This window comes from Pan troglodytes, chromosome 5 (genome assembly GCF_028858775.2).
Source record: "Pan troglodytes isolate AG18354 chromosome 5, NHGRI_mPanTro3-v2.0_pri, whole genome shotgun sequence".
Taxonomy (NCBI): Eukaryota; Metazoa; Chordata; class Mammalia; order Primates; family Hominidae; genus Pan; species Pan troglodytes.
Genome location: NC_072403.2, coordinates 52478795 through 52492806, shown reverse-complemented (window position 1 = coordinate 52492806; position 14012 = coordinate 52478795). Strand labels below are relative to the sequence as shown.

Sequence of the window (14012 nt, the reverse complement as noted above, 5' to 3'; positions counted from 1 at the left end):
ATTCACCACAGATACTTTAAGCTGCTTTTTAAGCCTTCCTTCTCATGTTACATCTCTCCTTCCTATTCATTTAACTGGTATTTCTCTTGCATAAAGAAATCAGACTGGGGCAGGACCTATATGGAGGAAACTATAAGATTTTAAAAATATGTAGGTTTTAAAACAATCTAAATAAAGAAAAAGGCATATCACCTTCCTGGATGGGAAGATTTAATATGAAAATACACTTTTCAGATTACTGTACATATAATGAGAATTCCATTTTTTGGGGGGTGTAGTTAGCTAAATGATTTAAAACTATATAGAAAAATAACTGTGATTATAAATAAAAATTATTAGAAATGTGACCAGGCGCCGTGGCTCACACCTGTAATCCCGGCACTTTGGGAGGCTGAGATGGGAGGATGGCTTGAGACTGGGAGTTTGAGACCAGCCTGGGCAGCATAGTGAGATTGTCTCTATGAAAATTAAAAAATAAAATTTAGCCGGATGTGGTGGCATGCATCTGTAGTCCCAGCTACTTGGGATGCTGAGGTGGGAGGATCACTTGAACCCAGGAGTTCGAGGCTGCAGTGATTTATGATAGTGCCACTGCACTCCAGCCTGGGCAACAAAGTGAGACCCCATCTCTTTGTATACATGAAATGTAAATTAGTAAGGCCAGATTCACCGTAATTAAGGCCAGATTTTAATAAGTTATTAAAGCTTATTATAAAACTGCTATAACAAAAGAGTACACAATTGGCACAGGAAAAACAATTGATCCACATAACCCTTGTGTATCTTTTACCAATAAAAATCAACTTTATAATCTTTTCTTTCAAAACTAAAACTGTGGGTAAATAGTTTTTTTTAAAAATTGTTTCACATTGTCAAGACAAAATTTCCCAAACGATCTACATTTGGAAAGAATTAATATTCTAGAAACCTGCACTCAATGGAGAGAACCTATAAAGAATTTGCGGGGATAGCAGTGAGTGAAAAGACATTTAACTTCACAGCTACCATCATGATCTTTCATCTGCTGTCATCCCCTCTTCCTTGAATTTTCTATAATTTGACTTATTATCTTTCCCATAGATATTTTATCTCACACAACATGTATAATAATAAACGTGTGCAATTACAAAAGAGATAAAAGTTTTTTAAGAAACAACAAACCCAAATAGTAAATCATTTTTCTTCGTTAAAGCAATATTTGAGAGGTAATATAGAGTATTGATTTTTATATTGAATTTTTGAAGGGTCTCTCAGCACAGTAAGCTTACAAGTTGCTTGGAATGATAGCACAAGCCTTGTGTGTTAAAGAAGGCTGGAATAGCTTATATTTTACATATGTGTCCTCAGCTCTGGAGCTTCCCTGTGGGGACCTCCTTCTGTTTTTCCTTTCTTCGTTTTCAAGAGGTTTCTGTGAGCTCTCTGACTGAGGCAACAAGATATAACTAATCTCCAGGGACCCATTCTACTCTTTTCAAAAAAGATAAATCAATTTTTTTGATGTTAGGAAAATCACATTTACTGTCTACTGATTTTAGGTACCCAATAAATTTCTTTTTTTTTTTTTTTTTTTTTTTGAGACGGAGTCTCGCTGTCGCCCAGGCTGGAGTGCAGTGGCGCGGTCTCAGCTCACTGCAAGCTCCGCCTCCCAGGTTCACGCCATTCTCTTGCCTCAGCCTCCCGAGTAGCTGGAACTACAGGCGCCCGCCACCACGCCCGGCTAATTTTTTTTGTATATTTAGCACAGATGGGGTTTCACGGTGTTAGCCAGGATGGTCTCGATCTTCTGACCTCGTAATCCGCCCACCTTGGCCTCCCGAAGTGCTGGGATTACAGGCGTGAGCCCACGGTGCCTGGCCCTAAAATTGATTTTTCTATTCGATAATCAAAGATCAGTTTCACACTATTTCCTTTCAAAATTAAAAGAATAATTGTACAAAAGTGTTTATTGTTTTCTCCATTTAGAGACAAGTCAACAAATACTCGTCTCACAAAAAAATTCCCACAAATCTGTAACCAGCCCATTCTCGCTATCTATAAATAACTGTTATAAAGCCTGTTGTAGGCCAGGCACGATGGCTCACGCTTATAATCCCAGCACTTTGGGAGGCCGAGGTGGGTGGATCACCTGAGGTCAGGAGTTCGAGACCAGCCTGGCCAATATAGTGAAACCCCGTCTCTACTAAAAATACAAAAATTAGCCGGGTTCGTGGCAAGTGCCTGTAGTCCCAGCTACTCGGGAGGCTGAGGCAGTAGAATTACTTGAATCCAGGAGGCAGAGGTTGCAATCAGCCGAGATTGTGCCACTGCACTCTAGCCTGGGCAACAAGAGTGAGACTCCGTCTCAAAAAAAAAAATTAAATAAATAAAATAAAACCTATTGTGAATGGTATTATCTACTTCAGATATTATCACCTCCATAAGAGTGAATATATATTTTATTAAAAAATAGATATATAATTTTTAAAAATGGAATTGCTGAACATTACGTTTATTGAAGTTTTTAAAAATTCCTGAAATGAAGGGAAGGATGTAAGGGTCTCTTTTTTCCCACTCTAGAATACTGACTATTGTAAAGTTTTATTTATTCTTTATCTGTAGCTTTGTCTCTGTTCTCTAAAAACTGACTTTGTAGGATCTTATCTGGAGGTCTCTGGTTGAGAAAATAAGCCAGAAATCTGAACAGTTACAGTTTTCCGCCCTTATTTTCTCACAGGAATTGTTGTCATTGCTTCATTATTTTTGGGTAGAAGTCATACAAATGCTATATATTTTCCAAAACTATTGAATACTTTTCTGAAGTGACAGTATAAACACTAATTTTTTATTATTTGGTTTTTACTTTTTGAAGAAATTACTATTGTAAAATTTGAAGAGTAGATGTATTGACCAAATGTTGATAGAAGTCATTGCTGAAGGTTATTGAATCAGTTTGTTTGTTTTTCATCTATTATCTCATGTATATTTATTCCAAGTTCATTCTCCTTCATGTGCACTATGATCTTTTGCACACACTTCAACTTTATATATTTTAAACAAGCTGTTCTAGGAATATGGAAAGGCAGCCTCTGAGAAGGAAAACTTAGTCATGACACAGAGGAGCAAACAGCACTGAGAATTCATGCTTTCAAAAGTAATGAAAGAGGTGGTGAACTGTGTTGGGGTTGCACTCTTTAAATCTTGGAAGGATTTTATTATTTGCATTTTTTTCATCTTTTCATTCTGATTTTCATTCTTGGAGAAGCACAGGGGTTTCCTCAGTATTCAACTCCACTTTGCAACCCCACCTTCCGGTTCAGTCTCCTTGAAATTATGTTTCCAAAGGTCTGAATGAGTTAGTAAATGCCTACCATTCCCCTTCTTTTCTGGCAAAACATGGATTATTTCCCCAAAGTTATTAGTTAAATTTTTAATGAATATTACTTAAAAGCTGTAGAAACAATTATATATATATTTATTTATTTACTTACCAAGTCTGCATGTATGCATGTGTGTGTGTGTGTGTGTGTGTGTGTGTGTAGGGGGAAGGGGCTTGAAATATTAAGGAGCTAGAGAAGCCATCTCTCAAAGAAGGACATCCTTTAGTGATTCTATTTGACTCATGTTCTTTTTTTTTTTTTAAGCCCAAGAAATTTTTGTGATTAATTTTGGAATTTAAGTTAGCATTCTTTCTGACTCCAACCCATCCTTCCAGGCTTAGTTGAAATTTCAGCCCTAAGTGAGAAGAGACACTTGAATTCTCTTATATGAAACTCAGAGATATTTATATCCAGGTATTTTTTGTGTGTGTTCTTGTTTCCAGGATCCTTTAAGGCAGTGGCCGTGTGTTTCTCATTCCCTTCTCGTCTTTGAGGAAGCAATGTGGCGTAGTAGCAAGGTTGAAGGCTTTCAGTATAGACAGACATAGGTTTGAAGGCCGCTCTGATACTTTCAAGCTTGTCTCCTTGAACATTTTAACCTCTCTGAGGCTCAGTTAGCTGGCAGATATCTATGAGGAATAAATGAAGTGATCCAAAATATTTGTGACATTAGATGGACAATAAATTAGTTTTATTTCCTCCCTATCTCTTATAGCACCTATGCTTAGGCTAGCACATAACAGATATGGAGCAAATTTACACTGAGTGAATCAATGGCTAAAGTAATAGAATTTCAATTTGTTATAATTATTAACAAATATAACATACGTAATGTGTTATAATACACTTATCATTATGAGTATGCAATCCTAAAACTATGTATAATGTTTTATAAACTTTTTTTACTATTTCTGAATGCAAGAATCATCGTTTCTTTTACTTGATTTTGAACATCCTAAGGTTTGCTTTTATCATGTTTATGCCAAGAGTTAAACAGATGGTTTCTGAATTTTAGCCCAAATCACTCAGTTTCTTTATTGGTCTGTCGTCTGTACTGGTCCCTGTCTCCATTAGACTGTAGCCCTTTTCATGATTACCTTGGCATTCTTCCAAGTGAAGCCTTCTAATTTTAGAGTCACAATGCTGGAAGAACAAATCACAGATGTGCATTGAAGTATGCACAGTATGGGTACAGAGCTATTTCTAAGAGTCATAGTAAAAAAGGTCTTTTACACTAAAGAATCATTTGAAAACTTAGTGTATTTCCTTTTCTTTTTCTTTGTATGGTCCAAGAATGCTACATTATTTTTCTCACATGACACTGACATTTGAGAAACTAAAAATATTTTATCAAAATATTTATTTTCCAAATGTAGGCTACATCTCTAATACATTTATAGGTCATAATTTTAAATGTTTTCAATTCAAAACAAGCTTCCGTTTCTATATTATTAATATAAAATGTTTTACCCTTTTTAACTTACTGAGAGTACTTTATCCAAAAATGTTTTTCTGAAGGAAGTCAAGAACTTCACCATTACTAGAGTCCAAACTTTTCCAAGACCAGAATTATGCAATATGTAGGTCACTGTGGAGTCTCTTGGATTTTCACAGATCTGATTTCAAACTCAAACTGACGATTAGTTGCCACCTATCCTTGGTCAAGTAGAAAGATACTTCTTTTCGGCATCCTATAGCTGCAGTAAAATAAAATAGAAAAAAAGTAGAGGAATTGTTTGATTGATTTGTCCAGTGTAGAAGCTGTAAATAGATTTTGAGAGAAAACAAATTTTTTGAAAAGTAAGATTTAGAATTTAAATTGTAAGCTACTGCTAATTTATTTATAATGTCCATTTGTGAAGGGCCCTAGCTTGCTGGAACCACCTTGGTTTTTAAAATAAAGGTAAATTGTTTGGACCCCATCTCAGGTTTCTAATTATCTTTGGAGGGAGAAATGGGAGAGGAGGCAAGAGGTAGAGGCTTGTGTCTTTTCTAGCCCTCTCTTGATTCCTAGTTCCTGCATTTGCTGATTTTGCAATTTCTAAACTCTTTCCCTTCTGAGTGTCTGCCACGTTTTCTGCATTGCATTGCCTCACTGGACATCCTCCAGCTCTTTATTTCCCAAAGTGTTAAGTTAATGTTAGCTGATTTTATTAAAATATTAAAAATATGGGACAAGGAAAGTAAAAATTACATTGCAGTCAGAAACAAAAGTCCTGTCTGCCAAAGAATTTTCCTCGACACTCTACTAGGTTATCAGTGACCTATCATTGAAGCTGGGCCCTCTCTCTTCTTGGAAATCCCCAGCTTTGTCTTCCTTACCTTGCACATTGGCAGCCCCAGTTGCCTTTCACTTCCTGTGCAAAGCTGCTCACTCTCCCTTTGTCTCACCATGGACATTCAGGGGTTCTAACATAGGACTTCATCTTCTCATATATACTGCTAGGCAGTGGTTTTCTTGCTTTCTTTTTCTAGAGTACATTCTAGAAGAAGCTTGTCCAACCTGAGGTCCGCAGGCCACATGTGGCCTCATGTGGCCCAGGATGGCTTTGAAGTTTGTGTTTGACCCAACACAAACTTGTAAAGTTTCTTAAAACATTATGAGATTTTGCATGGACCTTTTTTTTTTAAGCTCATCAGCTATTGTTAGTGTTAGTATTTTATATGTAGCCCAATGCAATTCTTTCTCCTCCATTGTGGCACAGGGAAGCCAAAAGATTGGATACCTGTATTCTAGAAGAATTTTGTATCCCCTCATAGATTTTTAAATTGATGTCTAATAGTTGCTATCTTATGTTTAAGTAATTGCAAAGGATATCATTCCTGGTATATTTTCTACATGTTCTTAGTCTATTTAAAATACATATCAAAAGTTGCAGATTTATTATAGTTCACTCAGTTATGAAAAATGGGTGCCATATAACCTAATTCTCAAAGCCAGTTCTTATTACCAAACTAATCATCCAATCCGATTTATCTTCTAACAGAAAAGGTCTGATTTCATTCTTTCAATTCAAATAAACATGTTATTATGTGTTGCTGTGACACTCATCTCACTTTTGAATTCTGATTCTTAGATCATCAGGTGGACAAACATGGTTTGTAAGCAAGGACTAGTGGACAAATAGGTGAAAGAAGACATGTCTGCTTTTGGTATTTCTTTCCTGTGCCTGTTTTACTTTGCTCTCAAGGGCTTTTCCCTTAGGTTCCATGTGTTATCTAATTGCCCTTTTGTTTGGCAGCCAAGAGATGTTTATACCTCAAGGAAAAAGCACTAGAGTAAAAATCGGGATAGCTGAGAGGCAAGATATTCCATCGTAAAGTCAGGAAAAGGTGATTGTATTGGGGAGATGGGAAAAGAGAATTGGGCCACAGTCTTTTCTTCAACAGATCAGTTTTAGAAAAGAGTGAATATGGAAGTTGAGTGTCAGGGAATTGATTTCCTTAACATTTGCTCTCATGTGCCCTCTGGGTATGTGAATATAATTCAAAGATGATTATAATGTATTCTAAACAAAGACATTTTCCTTATAAAATATAGACTACTTCTCAGGGAAAGAAATTTTCCTTGTAAAATATAGACTACCTCTTAGGGAAAGCATATTGTAAAATAAGCATATTTTACAGGGTTATCCAGATACTATGCTAGGCATTGTATACTTGACTTGGTTATATAAATGATATGTACAGCGAAGACTACATAGAATTTATAGTATTGTAAAATTCAAATGCTGGAATAAAATCTGGACTTCTAAGCAATAGGAAGTACAATGAGGAGCAAACCAGTAGCTTGTCCCCTTGATGTCCCCTAGGCAGGGGCAAACTTTTTCTATATAAGGCAGATAGTAAATATATAGCCTTTATGGAACATAAGGTCTCTTTCACCACTCTGCTATTGTAGTGTGAAAACAGCCATAGACGTGTAAACGAGTGAGTAAACCAAAAAGTATCTGAGACAGGTCTCAATCAATTTAGAGGTTTATTTTGCCAAGGTTAAGGATGTGCCCAGGAAAAAGGAATACAAAACCACAGGGACATTTGTGAGTCCTGCTTTTTCCAAAGAGAGTTTGGGGACTTCCATGTTTAAAGGAGGAAGAACAGGCAGTGGGGGAAAGAGGAAGGGGAGAAAAAAGGAAGGAGGGTAGATAAAAGGGGCAAGTGCTTGCATTCTTTTGGGTCTTTGATCAGTGTTCACTGAATCCACATTTTACATATGAAAGAGGTGATAGAGGAATAGTCAACTGTATATTCATCTAGCCCACAGAAAATGGTCAATTTATATAAGTAAACATAGAGTAGCTACCTGTGGAGACCTCTGGCCTTCTATCTGTAGCTATTTGCTTAGGAACAAAAGGAAAGGCAGTTCCAGCTTAATATTTCCCTTTGGCATAGTGAATTTGTGGTCCTGAGATTTTATTTTTCTTTCACATTTCCAATAAAACTTCATTTACAAAGTCAAGCAGTGAGCTGGATTTGGTCTGTTGGCCATAATTTGCCAACCCATACCCTACGCTATGGCTGCATACAGGGGAGAAGGAGAATAGGGTCCAATATATGTGGCTGCATGTAAGCTCCAGACTTTTGTAGCTGTAAAAATGATATAATTTTGAACCATTTCTGAAATCCTGGCCAGTTAAAAATTCAATCATAATTGATCATCACATTATTTAGTTTTATTGTTCAGAAGAAGAAATAAAACTTTTTCCCCCCCATTTTATATTTAGTGGCTTTCAGTGTCAATATATCCAGTCAGGATTTCTGATTTAAATCATAATTTTTACCCACTAAGTGTATTTACCTACATTTTATAAAATAGAAAAGATAATTTAAAAATTGGCAATAATAACTGCTTAAACCTAGACTATCTAATAATAAAATCCAAGGATGTCTTCTACCTCTTTTAATTCAGCACTGTGGTTCTTTTTTTTTGTTTGTTTGTTTTTTTTTTTTTTTTTTTTTTTTTTTTTTTTTTTTGAGACATGCGCCACCACGCCCGGCTGATTTTGTATTTTTAGTAGAGATGGGGTTTCTCTGTGTTGGTCAGGCTGGTCTTGAACTCCTGACTTCAGGTGACCCACCCACCTTGGCCTCCCAAAGTGCTGGGAATACAGGCATGAGCTACCATGCCCAGTCCAGCACTGTGGTTCTTAGAGTGTGGTACCTGGACCAAGAGCATCAGTATCACCTGGAAATTTTCCAGAAATGCAAACTCTTGGGCCCCACATCCAACCTATTGAGTCAGAAACTTTTGGATCCCTGCAATCTGTGTTTTCACAAGCCTTCCACGTGATGCTGATGCATGCTTAAGATTTGAGAACCACTTCTCTAGTATATATCAGGTTTTTACTAACTCTTTTTTACTTAAAGATTTTTACATTCTCCCTCAGAAACGTCTTTCAAATTTGACTTCTCTACATACCTCCCATTGCTGTTACACAAATTAAAAGCTTCCTAATTAACCTCACCTTCCACCATTTTAGACATGCATTCATCCATCCATCCATCCATCCATCCATCCATCCATTCATTTATTCAATAAAAATATATAGAGTACCTACTGTATGCTGGACACTGTGTTAGATACTGGATATACATCGAAGAACAGATCTAACAAGATTCTGAAACACATATAATCACATCCTATTTGGGGGATCCCGGGTTATTTTATATATTAATAGGAACTATAAGGGAAATAAAATGAAATAATAGTGATTAGGGAGATATTAGTTGGGGTGGTCAGGAAAGGGTTTCTGCAGAGGAGAATTTTTAGCTGAGAGCTAAAAGGTGAAAGGGATCCAGCCTTTCAAACAGTTGGAAAAAGCAGAGGAAATAATAATAATAAGTAACCTGAGGACGGGCATGGTGGCTCACGCCTGTAATCCCAACACTTTGGGAGGCTGAGATGGGCGGATCACCTGAGGTCAGGAGTTGGAGACTAGCCTGGCCAACATGGTGAAACCCTGTCTCTAAATAATAATAATAATAATAATAGGTAACCTGAGATTTTGCCACATGCCAATTATAGTGGTAAGCGCTTTACACATATTAACACTTTTAATCCTGACAGCAACCTTGTGGGCACGTACTTTCTGTATTTCCATTTTATATGTAAGCAAACTGAGGCATAGAGAGGTTGGATAATTTACAAAGGTCACATAGCCTCTAGGATTCAGTGTGAGATGGGACTAGAGGGATAGATATGGCTTTATTTGCCAAAGTGAGAATGTTGGATTTAATTCTAAATGGTATTGAAGCCATTCGTGGGTCCTGAGACGGTACTGACTTGGTCTTATTTACAAAGGGGTTGTAGAGGAGCCAGGTGGGAGCAGGAAGCATGATGAAGGCTGTCACCCTGGACCAGGTGAGAAATATTCATGGCTTGGACAAGAGTGGTAGCAATGGAGATGGAATGATGTGGATGGAGGTAGGATTTAGTTTGCAAATAGAAACAAATTGTGCTGATTGTTTAAGGGAGTTAAAGGGAAAGGAAGGACAAAGGAAAACTGTTTCTCTACACACAACACTTCTGACACCAAATGTGTGGGTTTTCCACACCAAACAATTCTCCAGTTCTCTTCAGATATCAACTGGGTGTCCTAGAACTTAATTCAATTCTGACACTAACTGCATGACATTATCACAGACCCACAGGTTAGGGGCTCAGTCCCGCAAGACTCTCCCCAACTTCAGATGCCCATTGAAATTAGTACAGCCCCAGGTTATTCACACTTCTGTCCAACTTGTCTACAAATCGGGAGTTTTCCACAACCACCTCTCCAGATTCGATAATTTGTTGTAAGCGCTCACAGAACTCAGGGAAACACTATGCTTACTATTTCTGGTTCATTACAAAGGATATTAGAAACTATACACATGAATAGCCAGATGAAGAAGCACACAGGGCAAGGTTTGGAAGAGTCCCAAGCATAGGAGCTTCTTTCTCTGAAGTTGGGTGTGTTACCCTCTGGCACATGCATGTGTTCACCAACCCAGAAGCTCTTTGAACCCCTTTATTGAGGGATTTTATGGAAGTTACAGTACAAAGACATGATTGATTAATTCATTCTCCATTGGTGACTATCTGAATCCCCAGCCCACCTCCCTTCCCCAGAGGCTGGGGAATGGGGCTGACAGTTCCAATCCTCTCATCTCATGGTTGGTTCCTTTGACAACTAGCCCCTAATTTCCAAGAGTCACTTCATTAGCATAGTCAGGTGTAATTGAAAGGGGCTTATTTGCTGGGCAGGGTGGCTCACACCTGTAATACCAGCACTTTTGAAGGCTGAGGTGGGCAGATCACTAGAGGTCAGGATTTCAAGACCAGCCTGGCCAACATGGCAACACCCCGTCTCTACTAAAAATACAAAAAAATAGCTGGGTGTAGTGGCACTTGTTAGTAATCCCAGCAACTCAGGAGGCTGAATCGCTTGAACCTGGGAGTCAGAGGTTGTAGTGAGCTGAGATCGCTCCACTGCACTCCAACTTGGGTAACAGAGTGAGTCTCCATGTCAAAAAAAAGAAAAGAAAAAAGAAAAGAAAAGAAAAGAAAAGAAAGGGGCTTATTATGTATGAATACCAAAAGATGCTCCTCTCTCCCCTATCATTCAAGAAATTGCAAAGGTTTTAGGAGATCTGTGTTAGGAACCACAGACCAAATATATATTTATTATATCACAATATCAAACAGAATTATCATGGATGATTTCTAGGTTTGAACTTGAGCAGCTGGGCAAACATTGTTACCATTTTCTGCGATGGCAAGACCAAGGGAAGAAAGGCTTTATTTCAATGGGGCAAGTGAAGAGTTCTGTGTAGGCCAGTGTTGCTTTGAGATGCCTTTTAGACATGCAAACAAAGCCAATGAGAAGCCAGTTGGATAACAATAATCTGGAGCTCACAAAATGGATGAAGGCAAAAAATGTTATTGTAGGTGTCACTAGTCCACTGATGGTATTTTATAGAAAAGGGTTTGTTTGAGTCCCCCAGGAGGATAATGTAGAGAAGAGAAGAGGGCCCAGAACTGACACCTGGCAGTCTTGGGGTACATTCAGAAGTTGGATAGCGGGAAAGATACTTCCTGTCATCTCTGGATTCATCTGGTATGAGCAGACTGGAACCTCAGTGGAACACCCTTGGAAGAGAGGGTGGATCCATTACCAAACTGCCAAGAACCAGTGCGACAGCTTGTTCTGATCTGCATCTACAGTTGATTGACCTAGTCACTTGCTACACCAGACTCTATTTCACACTGAATTCCTGTTATCTGAACATGCTCTTTATTTTTGTGTATCTGATTTTTTTCTTCAGATTTTTTTCTTCTGAAAAGCCTCTCTGACCCCTCCCTCCCCCATCTGGTCACTGTCACCACTGTGCTCCTATAGCGAGTTGCACACTTTAATGTGATAGCGCTTATTGCATTAACCACTTTTAGTTCTCTGTCTTCTCTATCAGACTATTCAGAGCCAGAGACATGACCTACATCTTCATACTCAGCACTTGCAAACTACCTATAGGGTCTCAGTCTCTGCAGATATCTACTGAACAAATAATGGAAGGAATTCCTCAGACCTGGCCCCCAATTCGTGTTGCATATGCAACCCCACACGCCAATCTCTAAATTTTCTCCCAATAAAGGTTTCAGGAAAAAGAATAACTTTATTAGCTATGGAGTAAAAGTAGATAGGAAGGTGTGGTTTCTAAAGAGTCATTATTAAATTCGCATTAATAGTAACGGTAATAATAAATAAAAAGTAAATCAGCACCACCTTGTACTGAACACTTAGTACATACTGGGCACCGCTCTAAGTTTGTGTGTCATTCATAAACTAATTCAAAAATTAGAACCTCAGGATTTCTCATTTTAACATTGTCTAGACAAAGCACTTATTCTTTCTTTAATTTTTCATCTTATAGTCTTTTTGATGGTAAAGATCTCCAAAACTTAAATTTCTTATATTTCCTTAGCACTTTATTCTCCAGTGAATGCCAAACAAACATTTGTCTATTTGATTTAGCAATGATATCTGTTACATATGCGAAATCTCAGCCACTTTTCAAATAAAGAATTCTGACCATGGCTTTTCTAAATTATTTTTCCGAATTAGTTTAGAAAATGTTGGGATAGTTTGGGGAAAATGTAAACTAAGTAAAATGTATGGTACCCCTGTCTTTCCATGGTGTATCAAGACAGTTTTCAGTTGGTGATCATGTTTTAGTTCTTAACAACTACTCATAGATTATGCCATGTGCACGAAAGTTTATGCCATGTGCTAGTAATCTTCAGACATTAAAAATAGGGTTGGTTTGCTTTTTCGGAGGATTGCCTTGGAAATAATCTGTATCCTAATTTATATAGCTAGTTATCTTTTATGTAGCTAATGATTTGCTTGTATGGATATTGGTAGAAGACAGATTCCATGTTACAAAAAGTTTGGGAATATCAGTGTAAATAACTGTTTTGTTGCAGGATTTCTCAAAGCCTGTAATACACTAATGTGTCCAGTGAATCACCAATAACATGTAGCATTTTTCATATTTGGTTGCCCATGAACCTTTTCCCTCCTTCATACGTTTGACATCTTGCAAATATTTCATAGAACACAATTTGGAAAAACTGTGGCATTTAGGTTGTGAAGATGCAGAAGGCATACTTATTGTTTTCCAATCTTTGTTACGGAAAAGGAAAACCAACAGTTTTGTTGGGCAATGCCTGCAGAGATTACAACAAAAATCCCATAAAGGTGCTTATCTCCTTTTAATATTAGATTGCTCAGATCTGAGCAAATAAGCCGAAGGTCTTAATTTAATACAGAATAGTGCTGTATATCACTGTTTCATTGTTGAGGTGTTAACCCTCCCTCAGCCTAAGACAGGAAGTTTCCAATTTCTCTAGCCTCCGGATTTTCCAGAATGGCATTTAGGATCGTCTGTAGTATGGCCTTAGTGGATCTCTCACTGTTCCATCACATATGTCTCACCTTCTGGGCAAACTGGACCCGTTGCCATTTTCTAAATGTACTCATGTTGTCTGCAGTCTTACTTTTGTTCTTCCTCTTTGCCTAAAATATCCACCCATTCACCTCCCTATGTTGAAGTTGGACCATTTGCTAATTTAATGTATATTTACTGGGGTTGACTCTATGCAAGAAACTAATCATATTTGTAGTTTTAGAGAAAGATATTCATAAAATATTTTCTTTTTCATCTAGTTGGATGTGAACCCCATCTGCTTTAAACTACCTTAGATGTGAACCCTATCTGCTTTTAACTACCTTAGAATATTTTACATCTTAGAAAATAGTTTCTTTGCCTGCATGATGTACCAGTCAACTGTGTGCTTGTCTCTTACCTCCTAGTAGACTAAGTGTATTGCAAGCAAGAGCTGCGCCTTAATTATTGTAATACTGGTACAGCCTGTCTCAGCTCCTGGTCCCTACGTGGTACTTAAGAATCTGTCAGATTGAATGGAGTTCATAGGTTCCTAGACTCCACTAACCAAAGGTGTTTGCTTCTGACTCCTTAGGAATTCTATCTATACTGACAGAAAAGGTTTCCCAGGCAGCACCCAATAAACCTTTTCCTGCAAAATGGGTTTGCTTTTGAACACGCCTCATCCAGAGTCAAAGAGAGACATGGCTGGAGACCCTAGTTCTACTC

The 14012-nt window shown here is 37.7% G+C and overlaps 1 protein-coding gene across 10 annotated transcripts in view; it reads left to right on the top strand.

Moving 5' to 3' along the window:
- Nucleotides 1-14012, top strand: part of CYP39A1 (cytochrome P450 family 39 subfamily A member 1) — a 103053-nt gene that overhangs the window by 41818 nt on the left and 47223 nt on the right. The window lies entirely within an intron of this gene.